Here is an 18,328-nt window from a genome sequence, read left to right as displayed (position 1 = left end):
AAAATCCAACCATGTTTCTTTCAAAAGCTGGTATTTGGAGAAAAGTGATTAGAACAGCATGCTATGATACATTAATACAGTGGTTTCATTTAAGGGACAATGGCAGTTTCTGAAATACTCCCTGTACTTTAAATTATTGCACTTAGAATTCATGACTACAACGTGTCTCAACTTTTTTCATTACTGCTGTACAATACACTCCACTGCCACTGTGAATACAAACAAAACACATTATCAAAAGAGTTTTATTAGCATTTGTAATCTCAATACAAGTCATTTTTAAAGGTGGGGGATGGGTATAGTAGCTTGTTCAAATCATGTGAACACTGAGAAGGATAGAGCATTATAACTGAGGAAAGGGAGAGAGAAAACTAAAGCAAGAAAATAATTCTAAACCAAAATTTAACATCCTCTTGGAGACACGGGGCACAAAAGAGATGAAGTTTATTCTAACCAGAAGCAGCTGTTGCTGTTCGAATTAGGAGGCATTCCTAATGAATCAGCAGTTCTTATAATAAATATACTCCCCTTTGAGGATTCTCTATGAGGACTTCTTTTGATATATTTTTTACATGAACTCATTAGATAGAGAAGAGGCAGGGATTCAGCATGTTCTTTTCTAAATTATGATGGCTATCTTATCCACATCACATCCAATCAAGCTTAGTTAGGCAAGGCATAGAAAAACAAGAAATAAAAAAGTGCAAAGCTAAGAAAGGTTTCTTCTCACCAGGACCCTATATGGCTCACTCCAAACAAACCTTGTAAGATGCTACGTAACAGTCACATCTCATCAGATACCTGCCACTGCACTAACTTAACTAGTGCTGGTTAAGTTTAATATGGAAAGCAGAGCTATACAAACAAGGAAAGAAACATGTCTTTGGCATTAAGAGCAATCCTTAAATTGCAACATGGTGAAGAACTGCTAATAGAGTATATATTATTCCTCAGATATCCTTCTTGCATTTTAAGAAAAGGGGGAAATATGCACACATGCGTATTTATTTCATCTCCACAAAAGCTCCATATTGTTTTTCTTTCTTTCTTGCATTTAAAAATAATCACGTTTGAAAGAGGTTTCTCTAAAAAAAAAAAAAAAAAAAAAAAAAAATCACTATGTTGAGATCAATACAGACAGACAGAAAATTTAAAGGCACATCTTTCCTTTAGTAGTGGTGAGCACAACTGAATGGGCATTATTTTGCCCATTAGCTTTTACAAACTTTTTTTTTTTTTTTTTTTTTTTTTTTTAGCTTTTACTAACTTTTAATCAGTTCTCCCCTAATCCCTCCTCTTCTGTGGTGGGTGAGTTTCCAGGATTCAGGATTCAGGAACCCCAGGAAGGGTTACCGAATGACAAGAGGTATAACAGAAGGACTGTTAAGAGTTGCCTCGTCTTTCTTCCCTACCACCAATGCCACTTGAGCCTTAAACTTAGAAATGAAAATGAGAGATATTCTAAATGTAAACACAACCTTTAGGGTGTTTAAAAACAACCTTTTAACTAATCTATATATATAAAAGCCTAAGCAGCCGTTTGACCATTTGACCATCGGTCCAGTGGCTATAACACGCACTGACCACCAGGGGGTAGATGTGGTTAGGGGTGATCAGGCTGGTAGGATGGGGCAGTTAGGGGTGATCAGGCAGGCAGTCAGGTGAGCAGTTAGGAGCCAGCAGTTCCAAATTGTGAGAGGCATGTCTGACAGTTGGATATCCCTCTAGGGGTCCCAGATTGGAGAAGGCACAGGCTGGACTGAGAGGAACCCCCCCTACCCCCCCAATGCACGAATTTCGTGCAACCGGGCCTCTGGTTAATAGATAATATTTTGCTCACTGGTAATACTATCTCTTTAAGACATCTCCCTGGCCATAAAGCTATGAAACTTAGCATCCTTCTCTCCAAAGGAGAAAACAAGGCAGAGAAGGGTTAAGGGGCATGACCAACATTATATAATCCTATTTTAATGTCCTATAGAACAGATTCTAAAATTATTCTTTGTTTTCCAAAATGAGTAACCACTGCATAGTTAATTCAACCGATTTCCCTAGGACTCATTCCCCTGCAGATTTGCATTTCTATAGCAATGCCTGCCCTAGCCCAGGGCTTATTTGATCCAGGCCTTCCACCAACTAAAAGGACAGCACTGCAGTTTATGCACTGCTTTGCTATGTTGGACAACTACACCTGCTTTGAAAATCTTTCATTAGATGAGAATGGATAAAATATATGAAGGACTAGCACAAGAAAAGCAAGACATTTTTTAAGAAAGAAGATTTTAAGACTATAGTAATCAACACAACAAATAAGATATTGACACAGGGACAGACAAATTAACAGAACAAAATAAAAAGCCAGAAATAAGACCCGTACATATAGGAAAACTTTAAAGTATTTTTTAAATATATTTTATTGATTTTACACAGAGAGGAATTGAGAGGGACAGATAGTTAGAAACGTCGATGAGAGAGAAACATCGATCAGCTGCCTCTTGCACACCCCCTACTGGGGATGTGCCCGCAACCAAGGTACATGTCCTTGACCGGAATCGAACCTGGGACCTTTCAGTCTGCAGGCCGACACTCTATCCACTGAGCCAAACCGGTTTCGGCAGGAAAACTTTATATATGACAGATTAGCACTGCAAATCCCTAGGAGAAAGAATGAATATTCAAAACATGTTACAGGGGCAATTTGATATCCAAGTGGGGAAAAATAAATGAAATTGGATCCCAACTGTACAGTATCTATAGAAAGCAATTCTAGGTGGATTAAAGATTTAAATGTGAATGGCAGAAAATTCAAACTTCTAGAAGAAAACTAACCCTGACAACAATACTGAACAAATACAAAAAATACATGTAACCAATATCTCTCTGAACACAGACACAAAAATTCTAAACCAAATGTTAACCAAAAAGAAAATACCATTATCAAGTGTATTGGTAAAACATTAAAAATCAATCAACTACAACTTACCATTTTAAAAGAATATAGGAGAAAACAAGATGTTCATAGCAAGATATGCAGGAAAAAAAACAGTATTTACTCAGAAGGTTGTTTAAAAACTCTTAATGATTAAAAATTCTCAATAAATAAATAATTTAAATTAAAAAAAACTGCTCAATAAACTAAGAATATAAGGAAATATCCTCATTTTAAGGGCATCTCTTAAAAAACATAGAGTATTTATTATACTTAATGGTAAAACATTTTCCCCCAAGACTGAGAAGAAGAGAAAGATATTCACTCTATCACTTCTGTTCAACATTCCACATGGAAATGGAAGTCCTAGATAGTGCAATAAGAAAATAAATAGAAATGGAAGGCATAAAAATCCAAAAGAAAGAAGTAAAACTATTTCTATATTCATATTACATGATTGTTTACATTCCCAAGAGAATCTATAAAGAAGTATAAGAACTAATAACCACTATTAGCAAGGTCACAGGATATAGGGTAAATACACAAAAAAATATCAATTGTATAAATACAGCAAACAACTGGAATATACAATGAAATAATCAAACAGTTCTATTTATAGAATTAGAAAAAACATAAAATACCTAGAAATAAACAACAAAGTCATGCAAGACCTTTGAACTGAAAAGTAAAAAATACTGAAAAAGAGAAATTAAAGAAGACATAAATAAATGGAGACATATGCTATGTTCAAAGATTAAAAGATTCAATATTGTTATGTTTTTTTCTCTCTAAATTGAACTACAAATTCAACATAATTTCATTCAAAATCCTACCAGATGTTCTTGTGGAGTGACAAGATGATTCTCCTAGAAATACACATGGAAATGCAAAGAAACTACACTATCTAATGCAATCTAGAAAAGACCACAATTGGAGCACCTACACTTCCGATCTTCATAATACACTCTAAAACCACCATTATCAAGACAGGGTTGGATACATAAATATATCAATAGAATCGACTCACACTTATGCAATCACAACAAAGGCACTGAAACAATCAAATAGCAGGTTAAAATCTTTACAAGTGATTTTGAAATAACTATGTAACCATATGGGGGAAAAACAAACATTGATCACTTACCTCCTACCATGTACAAAAATAATTTAAAATAAACTACAGATTTAGTAAGTGCACCAGTTAATAATTTGGATTTTTTTTCAATAGGTGGATTTTTTTCAACATGTTTATATGCGATTTGATATGTATGCTATTTTGTTGTACTGATAGCAAGCTTCAAAATTTCGTAAGTTAAATTTGCTGAAGGTGTTAACATCATAGATATTTTTATGCTTAAAAATGTCGAATTTCATGCCAAAAAAAAGAGCATTTGTGGGAAGTTTTAATTCATTAATTTATTTTGAAGAAAAATGCTGCTGAAAGTTATCATATACTTCGGGAAGCTTGTGGTGAACATGCTCCATCTCAAGATACTTGTGAATGCTGGTTTAAACTCTTTAAAAGTAGTGATTTTGATGTAAAAGACAAAGAATGGCCAGATCAACCAAAAAAGTTTGAAGACCAACAGTTACAAACATTATTGAATGAAGATGCGTGTCAAATTCAAAAACTTGCAGAAAGATTATACATTGCTCAGCAAATTATTTCCAATTGATTACAAGCAATGGAAAAGGTGTTAAAGAAAGGAAATGGGTGCCATGTCAATTCAACAAGAGACAAATGAAAAACAGAAAAGTCATCAGTAAAATGTTGCTTTTTTTTACATAGAATTGTGACTGGCGATGAAAAGTGGATTTATTTTGAGAATCCCAAATGCACAAAATCATGGGTTAATCCAGGTCAACCATCAATATCAACTACAAGGCCAAATCACTTCAGAAAGAAGACAATGCTCTGTGTTTGGTGGGATCAGGAAGGTGTGGTGTATTATGAGCTTCTAAAACCAGGTGAAACCGTTAATACTGATCACTACAGACAACAAATAATCCACTTGACACATGCTTTGACCGTGAAACGACCAGAATGTTCCAGAAGACACGGCAAAGTAATTTTGCTTCATGATAACTTACCATTACACACTTCAAAACCAGTTAAAAACAAGTTAAAAGATCTTGCCTGGGAAGTATTAACCCACCCACCGTATTCAGCAGACCTTCCTCCTTCAGATTACCACTTGCTCCGATCGATGGCACAAGCAATTTCTGAGCAGCACTTCAAAATGTATGAAGAAGTGGAAAAATGGGTCTCTGAATTGTTTGCCTCAAAGCAAGAAAAGTTCTATTGGGACGGTATCCACAAATTACCTGAAAGATGGGGGAAATATGTAGCTAGCGATGGACATTACTTTGAATAAAGCACTTTTGATGTTTCTCTTTAAATTATCATGTTTTCCTTGATTACAACATCTGCATTATTAACCGTTACACCTAGTAATTGCAAAGTTAAAATTATAATGTTCCTAGATAAAAACATAAGAGAACATATGTTCAACATGAGACAGAGAAAATGTAAGAGCATGAGTAGGGGGCAAACAAAGGTATCTTAGAACAGAAAAACTTATCATAAAAGGGAAAAAAATTGATAATCTTTTTCAACATGAAAAAAATATTTCTACTCATCAAAAGACACTACTTTTGGGAGAAAATATCTGCAAGTTCATGACTGGGAGAAAATATCTGCAAAGTATATATATCTGATAAAGAATCAGTATTAAAATATATAAAGAACTACTACAATTCAATAAAAAAATAAAAGATTTAACCATCTTCTTACGTGCCAATAAACACATATAAAATGTTCATTAGTCATCAGGAAAATGCTCATTGAAACCACAGAGACACACCCACCAGAATGGCTGAAAACAAAATGACTGACAACAGAAAATATTGGTGAGGCTAGAGAGCAAGTGGAACTCTCATAATTGTTGGTAGGTGTGTAAAATAGTACAACCATTTTGAGCAAAGTTCTGACAATTCTATGTAATAAAAGCCTAATATGCTAAGCATTTAGTCATCTGATCAATCAAAGTGTAATATGCTAATGATATGCTAAAGCTGCTTAACCACTTGCTATAACATGCATTGACCACCAGGCGGGAGACACTATGACTGTTAGGTTAGCTTGTTGCTGAGATCCGGCTGATGGGAATGGAGCAAGATGGGCCGGACATGCCTTGGAGCCTCTGGCATCCCTCCCCAGTTTGACTGTGCACCACTGGGGTCCTTCGGCCTGGCCTGTACCCTCTCGCAATCTGGAACGCCCTCGGGAGATGTCAGAGAGCCAGTTTCAGCCCGATCCCGCAGGCTAAGCCAAGGGGCCCCATTGGTGCACAAATTATAATTATCCTATGACTCGGCACTTTTATTCCTATATTTACCTATGAGAAATGGAAATACGTGGTCATATAAAGACTTGTACAAAAATGTTCCCAGCAACTTGGTTCATAATAACTAAAAACTGGAATGGCCCCCTGTCCATCAACAGGAGAAAGCATAATCATACAATGGACTCTTAATAAACCAACAACACAAATAATCTCAAAAATAATACACTGAGTGAAAAAAGTCTTACACAAAGAAGTCCATATGATTTTACATATATGAAGTTCTAGAACAGGAAAAAACTCACATATAAAAAAAATCTTAGTATTGATTCTTCTGAGTAAAAGGTGCATAGCAATGTTTTTTTTATCTTGGTAAGGGTTTGGATCACACAGGTGTTTGTATTTATAAAAAACTCACCAAATAGTAGACACATTTCATTGTACAATATATAACTTTTCTCTAGGAAAAGGGAAAAAGAATAATTCACAAATATTGAATTCTAGTGCTTATAGGGTATTGATGTCTGCAACTTATTTTGAAATGCATAAACAAAAGATATATTGATGGATGGACAGATATATGAAATAGCAAGTATACTAAACTGTTCAATATAAAATCTTAGCAATGGGTATAAGTATTAAATACTGTGAAGGGGGAAGTGGTAACAAGGAAATTAATTTCCTAGGATAATGAGATCTAGGATAAATTAAAGATTAAAGAAATGAGAATATAGAATATAGTGAAACAAATAAATCAGAGAAGGAGCTTGAGACATGTGATTTTAAACAGAGGGGTCAGAGATGGCCTTACTAAGAAGGTGACATTTGGGTAAGACATGAAGAGGAGGGGAGAAGAAATCATGTAGTTGTCTGGAAGAATACATGGAACAACACAGAGGCCGGTGTAGCTAGAGCAGAATGAGATGAAGAGAGTAACAGAAATAAAATAAGAAGGGGTAAACAGCAGGCAGATCACCTAGGGGTTGTACTGTGAACTTTTCCAAAAAGAAACCCCTGGAAGATTCTAGGCCAAGGAATGGTTTGATATGACCATCTTTCGAAAAAATCTCTCCTGTGCTAAATAAAGACACTATCATCCTTTCTCAACCAGGGTTCTAAGAAAAGAAGCCTTACTACACCGTGATAAACATTTTGAGGTATGCATCAAAACATTACATTGCACACCTTAAACTAATACAATGTTATATGTCACATATCTCAATAAAAGTGGGGGGTCTTAATGCCTCAAGTATTCCTTTTAATGTAATAAATTAACTATACTTCTATACATCAAAATAATATTAGCAATCCACTATCCTTGGGAGAATTGAGAAAATAGTCATTTAAATTATTTCTGTATTCTAGTATTAGATGAAGAATGCTGTTCCATCTAAGAGTTTAAGACTGGAAATAAGGAAACCAATTATGGTAATACAGTAAGAAATGGTGATGGTCTGAACCAGGTGGAAGCATTGAAGGCAGGGAGAAGTGGCCAGATCTATACATACTTGAATATAAGCTAAAGCTGAGCTTGCCAATGGATTGGATACAGAATGTGTGAAAAAGAGAGAGAAATCAAGGGCAGTTTTAATGTTTTTAATGATCATATGGAAAATGACATTGCCATTTATTGAGATGGGGAAGACTGGACCAAACAATGGAAGACCGGTGGAATGACTGGTCGCTATGATGCACACTGACCACCAGGGGGCAGACACTCAATGCAGAAGCTACCCCAGCCTACAAGCCCCAGCCAAGCTAACGTGGGTGCTAGCGGGTCTCCCCCAATCCCACCCCTGATTGCCCCGCCAGTCATCCCCCACAAATCAGCCCTGATTGCTAGCCAGGCCTAGGGACCCTATCCAAGCACAAATTTCATGCACTGGGCCTCTAGTTTTACATAAAACTTCCTGTCAGACAGTCAAGAGGAACTGTAGACTACTGGAGTTCAAAGAAAAGTCCAAGTTTGAGAATTTTTGTTCTAATTGTTCATAACAGCAGTGCTTGTCATAGGTGGGCAAACCAACTAGAAACAACCCATGTGTGTATCAATAGGATTAGTTTTAATGTCTCTGGTCATATTCCTAAAAAGCGGTAGAATCTCAGGTGTTCATTTGATCAGACTTTGTATGTATGTTCGCTTTTTCATATGAGTCAAAAATACATGTAGTAATTATGCATAAAATTTCTATTTTAGATAGAAACTGGAATTAAGGGGTGGTCAAAGGATACTTGTATCATACCTATATTAATAAAATATTCATGTATTACTTTAATTATTTACGAAGAAAATGTTGCTGTGTTGCTTGCATAATATTTCTGGACACCTAAGTTCTCTAAGTAGATGGGATTATAGGTCATTTTCTTCATTTTTTTTTTTAGTATAATGTACATAGAGTCTAATTCTTGACTAAAAATTTTTTTAAATAATCATGTATAACATATTATAAGTTTATGAAAAAGAACTAAAAGAATATATCACAATTGTTGATTGTAGGTGGTAAGAGTTATACTGGATTTTCCCCCCCTTCTATTTTTATTATAGGACCTTCAATTCGGCCTGGGGAATAGGATGAACAATGAGCATTTATTAATTATATATTGGGGGGGAAAATTTTTTAAAGAAGAACTTATAGCAGCTTTTGTTTTTCCACCTCTTTTTCTCAGTACCCAAAATTGAATTTTGCTTTTAATTAGATTCTAACCTCTTAATAATCACTTGATTTCTTCATGGTGTCATTGGCTTTGACAATCCACTTATAGGTATTACATGCTAAATAGGTTACCCTTGGTTAAATACATGACTTGAGTTTCATTTACAATATTGGGATAACTGCTCCTGCCTCAGCCTCCTTTAGCTATCGGTAGGTTACCTACTGCTCCGCTGGAATCAGTAAGCTTCAGCCAGCTGGTCAACATATCAAGAGCTGTCACTCCACAAGCCAGCAGGATTGAAAATTGCCAGGTCTGTTCTATGTCTAAAAGTGGGAATGCCAAACATTTATGCAACCCTATCAGGAGAAAGGCCTAAATGGAGAAGACAGTGTCCTGTCAGTTCAGTGGCTCCTCTATATGAGGTCACCTTGGTTCCAGGGACTTCTCTTTCCTAATCTTACCCCTACACACATACCAACCTCTTCTCTGAGCACCAGTGCTCCAGATTCCAGGTGACAAGGTATATTATTTGTTCTCATGCCTTTTGGATGGAATTCCTGCAACAATCAAGCACTGACTCTCACATTGGGATCAATTCTGCTCTGAAGCCTTCTCTGACTCATTCTCCACAGGCTGGATTTCTCTGCTTTGCTAACTTCTGAATTGGACCTCTGAGAGCCAATGTTAGAGGTCTCTTACCTCCCACCCTCCTTCCCCAGGCACTTCCCCAAATCCCTGTTAAGTTTTCTGCACATGCCTGTTTTCCTCTAGCATCAAATCTTACCTTCTCTGTGGTGCAATGGCCTGCTGGTCAACCATGGCTACTATGCATGCATATACGCTAACCTCTGCAGTGGCCAATTCTGGCAGATAAAATGTACCTGCATATGAACTGTATTTACCATAGTATCTACTGCAGTTTCTCATAAAAGTTGGCCACACTCATGAAAACTGAAAAATTTTGGCAAACTTTTCACTTAGAATTTCTAAAGAATTTAAAAATCTGAAATTTCCTCAGCCAAAAATGACCTAAAGTTCACTGTAATAATGGGAAGAGGGGTATTAGGGAAAATTAACATTGGCTCCGCAATTACTATGTGCCAGACATTTATCTACACATGCTATTTAATCCTTGCCACAACTCAATGAATTAAGAATTATCACTAAACCATCTAACACTCGGCACGAATTAATAACTTTCTCAAGCAGCCGGCAATTGGCAGGACACATATTGAACTTAGGTCTTTCTGATTTCAAAGCTAATGTTCTTTTCATCATACCATGCTGATGCCTAAGTATCCAATACATTTATTTCAGAGATACCAAACATTTTCTAATTCCTTACATAACTATATAAATAACACTGAAATTCATACAAACATTTATTTTTCTAAGTTTAAAAGCTTGCAATGAAGTTATAAAAACTAAAAAAATGTAATTGCAGGGTATTATTATACAAGAGTTTTTGTTCTGTTTTGTTTTTTATAACACTGACCAAAATCTGTAACAAGGCATCATGTATTGAGAATTTTGAGGGCCTTTTGTTCAGTTACAAGCAGCAAACAACTGGAATTTAAATGCCAAATTCTAAGGATGAGTTCAACAAAATTATCAAGCTAGGGAATTCCTTCTGGTCATTTACCATCCAAGGAAAAAGAGCCCATGTGCTGCACTCTTGATTCACCTAAAGGTAGCTTATCTAAAGAAAATTCAGCATCATACAAATTTGGTTTCAATTTTTAAGAAATTCTGATAATTTTTAAATGTTGTTAGGTTTACCTCACACCTGTAAAATTATATAACTAAAACATCTTGGGAGATATCATTTCCATTTATCTCCCCCATCTACCTTGGATGAGTAACTGTACTTGGATGAGAATCCTATATAATAAAAGGCTAATATGTAAATTGACCAAACAGCAGAATAACTGGTCACTATGATGTGCACTGACCACCAGGGGGCAGACACACAACGCAGAAGCTACCCCCTTGTGGTCAGTGCACTCCCACAGGGGGAGTGCCACTCAACCAGAAGCTGGGCTCACCTGAAGCCTCTCCTGCCTCCATGACAGCACTACAGATGTCCAACTGATGGCTTAGGCCTGCTCCGCACGCTAAGCTGTCAGTCAGTCAGACATCCCCCGAGGGCTCCTGGACTGTGAGAGGGTGCAGGCCACACTGAGGAATCCCCTCCTCCACCCTAGTGCATGGGCCTCTAGTGTATATATAAAATGGAATAAACAAATGTACATATTTAAATATTTATAATAAGTTAATATATACATAAATAAAGTTATACCTTCCACTGCTACTGTAAAATACTACCTACAAGCAGAACAATTTATACATTTGACAGGAACAGTCATCCAACATCCTGGCCTTTTAGGTGTTTCAATGAACAGTCATCATTCTGACAATCTTCTTTATTGCACCTCAGCCATCTTTTCCTTTAATTTCCCCTCAACCTTTCCATTGCCAAACCTATTTTGCCTCTGAAATCAATAAGTAAGACTCTCCAATTCTGAACCTAGTTTCCTGTCTTTTGTATTTGTTCACCTTTCAATTCCTGCCATACCTAAACTTAACCTCTTTCACTGGCAGTCTCTTCCTTCTCCCCATTTATCAGACTCTCCTTTCCTTACTTCTGACTAATCAAATTTAGTTCTATGATCCATCATATCAGGAAACTAAAAGATCTATGTGTTTTTCCTTTCACCATGTATGCATGCAAATACTTTATCCCTGAATGAATCCAACTATTTTATCTTCTCTGTGTCTATATTTAGGTGATATGCATGGCTAGGAGGGGAGGGAGGGGTGAATTCCACACAATCTTAATATATGTCTATAAAATTCTACATTTATAAAGTCTACAGCATCAACTATGCCTTAACACCATCCAGCAATTCTTTTTTCACTAGTCTACATGACTATTTTAAATCTTCTCCACTGAAACATCTAATCTCTATACACTCTTTCCCTCTTAGTATCTGATCTCACCTACTTCATCAAAAAAAAAAAAAAAAAATAGAAGCTATCCAACAGGAATTGCCTCAATTTTCCAATGACACATTTATTCATTCAATATGTATTACATACCAGTTGAAGACTGGGTTCTGGAACCAGTCACCTATGTTCTTATTCTAGTTTTGGCTAACCCCTTTGCACTTCTGGTTTATTTATTTCTAAATTGCAGGTAGGAGTATTACCAACCTCACGGGGTTGTTATGAAAGTTCAATAAGATAAGTATAATATATTCAGAGTATTTAGAATGATACTTGGCACAAAGTAAATAAATCTTAGCCATTGTTACCACCATGATGACAACTACATCGGTTGTCAAAGTATACAAAATATACAAATCTATACCTATCCTTCCCCTTCAGTTATAATAAGAAATGTCTGTGTCTCTACCATCTAAGGCTAATACTTCTACTCCCCTTCTTTTAACTGAGAGCATAAGAACAAAATAAGTACAGCTTTATACGAGAAGACTGGAAAGGCTAAGTAACTAGTCCAAGGTCAAAGGCTATTAAAATGCAGAGTTGGACTTAGAAATCAACTCCAACTCTACAGCTACATGCTTCTGCCTTCCACATATCCACTGAATTTAATTTGACAGAAAGTTCTACCTATATACCTCAGTTCCTGCTATAGAAGTGATATTTATATATCTGATAAATGAGAACTTCCCAAAGTAAACATGGGCCTTTAAAGGCCTGAAACTTCAAGTATTGCAAGAAACAGTAAATCATGGAAGAAGGAGTACTAAATTCTGAAGGTGGTTTGGGAGGCTTCATAACCTATGGGATGCCAATGGGAATACTGTGAACAGAAGTGTGCAGAAAATCCTGGCCGAGAGTTAACAAGGGCCAGGGAATGCCTTGATGGTGAGAAAAAGTTAGAGCGGCTATCGGCAGGAAATCTCTTGGACATGACAAAATCTGTTTAATAAAAAAAGGGAATATATTATAACTATTTGGCATGTGGGCCCGAATCAAACGTACAGCATGAAAGTCTGGAGATCACCTGAGGACTAAAAGCAGTGACCCTTCAAGTAGGGAGTTAGAGTTCCAGCAGCTGTCAAGGAATCCTGAGCCTTCAAATACTATTAAAGAGGCAGTATAAAAGAACTTTAAGGAGTAACTGTGGAGGTGCAGATAAGAGATTCCACTATGTTCAGAACACCTGGAATCACTTAAGAGACATCTGTTATCATCTGGGAATCAGAGATTAGAGCGCAGGACCACTGGTTTAGGTCAATTCAGAATAGCACTTCCATTTCTCCACAGCAAATGCTCATAGGACTTTAGGCTTTTCATTGCAGCTTTACACAAACTACTTGTTATGGCATTTAAAATTATTCCATTTTCCCACAAATTAAATAAAATGAATACATTTTAAAATGAAGAGAGTGAAAATATGAAAAAAAACAACTAGACATCATATGCATCACAGTATGCAATAATTTTCATATACACTGCATTTAATTCTCACAGAGGATATTAATTAATTCATTAATTCATTAATTATGCTATTATCTCCAAGGCGAAATTTGGAAGTGAAATAACTTGCTCAGAGATATCTTACTCAGAGTTCATAAAACATGAGCTGAGATTTGACTCTAGATCTGTCTGATTTTGCCACTATATCTGTTCATACGGGAAAAGGTGGTGAAAAAAAAATTACAGAATGATGTCTATAAATCTAGCTCAGGCTTACAAATAAAAGCCATATAAAAACTGGAATTAACTCTTAAAATTAGTATGCATCATTAGAAGCATTCTCACCTAACAGGCATGCATTCCAGCATAGAATCGATTAAGTAAAAGAAAGACAAAGCAGTAGCAATTTATGCTGAGGAATGTACAGCCAACTGGATCAGCCTGGTGGTGATCAGCACTTACCCTCAACAGTTTCTGTAGAGTGCACCCAAAAGTCAGACCCCAGCCCAGTGTGTCTGGGAGATGGAGGGGACTGAGAAAGTGTACAAGTGACTCCCTGCAGGCCACCTTGTCCACCGCCTGGTTGGGGGGACAAACACTCTCAGAGCCAGTATTGCTATAAGAGAGGGCCATAAGTGCTCTGATATGAGAAAAACAACACAATTTCATTCACTTTTCTCAACAATGGATTTCATGGACTTCTTAAAAAAATTTCACTCACATTTAAAATATGTCTTTGTCTAGAACTTTTCTAGATTAGCAAGAGAACTGAAAATACAAAATTGTTGCAAAAATAACTCTATGGCTTAAGAGACCTAAGTTGGCAACCTATAGCACTGGTATGAGATTCTAAAACTCATCATAAAAACTGCCTCGATCAGACCATCCTACTAGACTACATATAGAAAGCATAGCTCCTTCATTCTTCATTCACCCACGAAATAGCTTCCTTTCATCATTCATTCATCTACATAAATGTCTGAACAAAGGGGGTGTTTAATAAATGCTTAATGAACAGAATTATTTAGCAAACAATTGAGGTTAAGCAGCAAATTTCTAGATTTAAGCCCACTAAGCCCAGCTCAGTCTAACCTAAGGTAGCCCGATTCAAGGGTGATCAACTGTAAGACTGGAGCTCAGGGTAATTAATGCTCCAGCACTGGATCTTAAAGTTACAGCAAATGTCCCTTAAGAGCATGGCTTGTGCTGCTCCGGACCACTCTAGGGATTAGCCTCTTTTAGGGTATATGTGATCTTGGCCACTACCAAAAGCATAGTAGAGAAAAGTAAATTTTCACCTCCTCCCTTCACAAAGACTCTAAAAGCAATTATTGAGCTGTGGAAAGGCACAAGCATAAGAACAAGGGAAATTACTTCTCTTGTAATCATTGTTTTTCAGTTAGCATCTTCACAGATATCTACTCCTGGTCAAATTAGGTTTGCTCAGAGTGGACAACACTTATCTTCAAAGAGGAAAGGACACTTACAATGCCCATTTACTTTTAAAGGTTCTCATACAGTAACAGTATTATGTTCTCACTTTCAGCATTAGCTGAGAGTGTTCAAAGCTTTAAAAGGGGGGAGGGGGGAGGGACAGGCAATGGAAGGAGCCTGCAGAGGCATCACAGCTGCCTTGAAAGCTGGAAGGCCGCTGCAGTCACAGTCCATCAGTTTCATGCCTGTGGTTTCCTTTCATTCTCAGAGTCAATTTAAATTACTAATAATCAGGAAACCTACATGACAAGACATCTATTAAAAACAACTACTAATAAAATCGAAGCTAAATATCAAATTGGATCATGGTACGGCTAGCTCCCGAGTTATAACTTAAGCTTCCATGAAGTGCAAACTAATGTATTAGGAGGCACTGCTCCGAAGAACAAAATTAATTGCCTTTGTGAGTTCTCCCAACTTGCAAAACTCCTTCGGGGAAGTTACTGCTTTGTTAACAAATCAGTGGCCACTTAAAATCCCAGATGCTCTTAGTATCACATACATTCTTGCTGAGACAGAGGCATGAGGAGTAAATTTTTATGTAAACTTCTCAACAAACTATGCCAACATTTTCAAGCCAGGGAGGGCTACCTTACTATAATTACATGTTCCATAAATACAAATACAAATACAAAATCTAGTTTTTAATTTTGATAAAAATAACTCTGACTGGGTGAATGAAATGTGACTACCTTTCATTTTACTTTTCTTTTTGCCTGCTAAAGTTTCTGTACAGAATATACTGGGAAAGAGTAAATACATAGTTACATTGCAGCTGATAGTGCTCAGTGGCATTGTGATCTTGGGCAAGTAACACGTTCTCTGGGCCTCATTGAAAAACTGAGGGACAAAGATGATCTGATATTAAGTGTAACTGTAAATTTTATGAGGGTAGAAAGTTTCTTGATCATTGCTGTGGCCCCAATACTTGTTTACTGAAAAATAAATAGGGCCCATAACATGAGCCATATATATATCATATATATATATATATATATATATATATATATATATATACACACACACTCATTTAATCCCTATAACAATACTTGAAAGGAAAACGATTATCCCTATTTCATAGATAAGAAAATGGAGTTTTAAAAAATGGGCAAGATCACACAGCTACTGGGTGGAGTGGGGATTTGAACTAAGTTTGTCTAACACCAAAACCTAACCTCATTTGTATTTTCTTCCAATAGGAGAAAAATAAATATTTCTGTGTAATTGAATTATTTTACCTACACCACATCCAATTACTTTAGTACATTCAAGAAGAAACTAATTTTTAATTCTTAAAGTCCATTTTAATTTAGAACGTTGACACCTTTTACATTTATAAAATTTCCAATAACCTCGGGGACAGAGCATTGCAGGAGCCCCTGATAGTATCAGAGGTTGCCCTTTGTCCACTCCCCTTCCTCCAGCTTTTGCCACAGTAGGTAGTTTATTCCCTACCATTCTAACCCACTGCTGAGATACAAACAGTGTGTTGTTAGAATAGCCCCTATGCCTTCAGCAGGCATAGTCCAAATTTTTGCAAAGCAGCTACAAAGGCAATTTGGGAAACATACAACTCTTAACTTTCCCATCTGGTTTTCTCGCCAGCTCCTTCCTCCATAAGCCCACAGAAGTCACAGTCGGCTCCTGTTTTCTGGGAAACTAGCTGTCTTTTCATCTTGCTGGGTGTATGTTATGTCTGTCTGTCAGCAAATTGGGAAATGGCCTCCATCCTGACAGATACATTTTGTAAAGCCTTAAAAGCACATACACTAAAGTGAAGACAAAAAGGAAATTTTCCTGGTTTTGGACTCTGGCTATTTGCTCTTTACAGCTTATATGTCAAGGGAATGGGATTTCCCAGGTAGATGTACTAATGTAAAATGCATTAGTGTTAAGGTGGGGGCTCCCAATTCACCCAGGGCCAAAGGGTTAATACAAAATGACAGAATTTAATGACTGCTATTATGGTTGCCAGGCAACCAAGAGAAGGTGTGCCATAAAGGCCTAATTAATGAATGAGGTAGCAAGAGTTTCTGTTAAGTTGGTAAGCAGTTCACAGTTCACCATTGGTTGGCTTTGCCCAGATGGTAATACTCTTAAGCTTTCTTAGCTCCACTGAGCAGCAGCAAAATAATGTGATTACAGTTGCAGTTCTGGCTAAAGTTCTGACATCCTTCCATAGTGAAAACGTAGTTGAAACAACAGTCTTCTGCACAGATTCATATCAAGGACTTGTGTGCTTGCATTTGGTCCTTCATACAATCCTGATCCAGAAGGACTGTAATGATTATTTGCTGGTTATTCTTCTGCTTAGGAATAGTCAAATTTGGGGCCAAAACTGAATTGCCATTGGAATTAGAGTCTTTGTTGGAAAAATGCTCTTTCCAAAGGAAAGCCCAGATGTTAGTAACAAAGGACTACAATTGGAGTGTCCACTTCTTGTCAAGCTTTGTTCTAGTATAGTACATACATTAACTTTAGTTTTCTAAGGTAGGAATCACCATCTCATTTTATAAGCCAAGGTTCAAAGGGACTAAGTACCTTGCTCAGCATCACACACACCAAGGGAATATGGCTGAGCAGGGATTCAAACCTGCCTTGACTCCCAGGCCCACTCTCTCCACACCGCACGATGTTCACTGTTGTGGATGACAATCATGATGAAAACTGTTCTGCAGGAAGTACTTTGTGAGGTGGCAAACGTAGAGCTGGTACTTAGTATCTATTATTTTATTTGATCTTCAACCTTATAAGAACTGAGATTCTGTTGGTGTTATTAATTCCCTTTTTAAAGAGAAGGAAAATGAAACTCAGTTAAGTATTTGTCCAAAGTCACGAATTTAGTAAATGAGGAAACCTACACTTGAACTCAAGTCTGTGGGTTCAAGGCCTGCTCTCCTTTCACTACTGTAGCTCTTAAAGGCAGACTATAATTTAATTTCTATCCTGAAAATTGACAATTTACTCAATTACTCTGTTCCCTCCATGCCATGAGCATCAATTAAACATGTGAACTTTTCTTTAAACAGTGTACCCTTTACATCAGAATGTAGCTCAAAATCACCACATATTCAAACAGGGGAAGGTCCCTGAGAGCAGGTATAGTGAATTGGCAAGAGAGGAAAAAAGGTTTTTTTCACCCCAACCCTCAACTAAGTTTTTGAGAAAACAAGAGGGGTTGGGTTGGGGAGGTGGGGCACAGAAGAGGCTGCTGTCTCAGATGGCCTGGGCTCTAAGGAGAAAGGCTCTTCTTTAAGGAAGGTCTGTGCATGCCAAGGGGCCAAGGGGCCCCAAAAGAACAAAGATAAAAAGAGAAAGAAAGATTGGTCTGAGACCAGTTAAAGTGCTCTCATTAGTGGGCCCTCAACTTCAAAAGTAATCAAAGTAGAGGACCCCGCTCAGTCTAGCAAAAGATCAGAAGAATTGCCTCTCTATGCCTTTCATTCATCAAAATACAGTC

The 18,328-nt window shown here is 36.9% G+C and overlaps 1 protein-coding gene across 11 annotated transcripts in view; it reads right to left on the bottom strand.

Annotated features, from left to right (window-relative positions):
- Positions 1 to 18,328, bottom strand: part of DENND1A (DENN domain containing 1A) — a 439,483-nt gene that overhangs the window by 251,390 nt on the left and 169,765 nt on the right. The gene's annotated exons all lie outside the window — the stretch shown is intronic.

The sequence above is a fragment of the Pipistrellus hanaki genome (assembly GCF_964339955.1).
Source record: "Pipistrellus hanaki genome assembly, chromosome: 11".
Taxonomy (NCBI): domain Eukaryota; kingdom Metazoa; phylum Chordata; class Mammalia; order Chiroptera; family Vespertilionidae; genus Pipistrellus; species Pipistrellus hanaki.
This window is presented reverse-complemented; position numbering and strand designations above follow the sequence as displayed.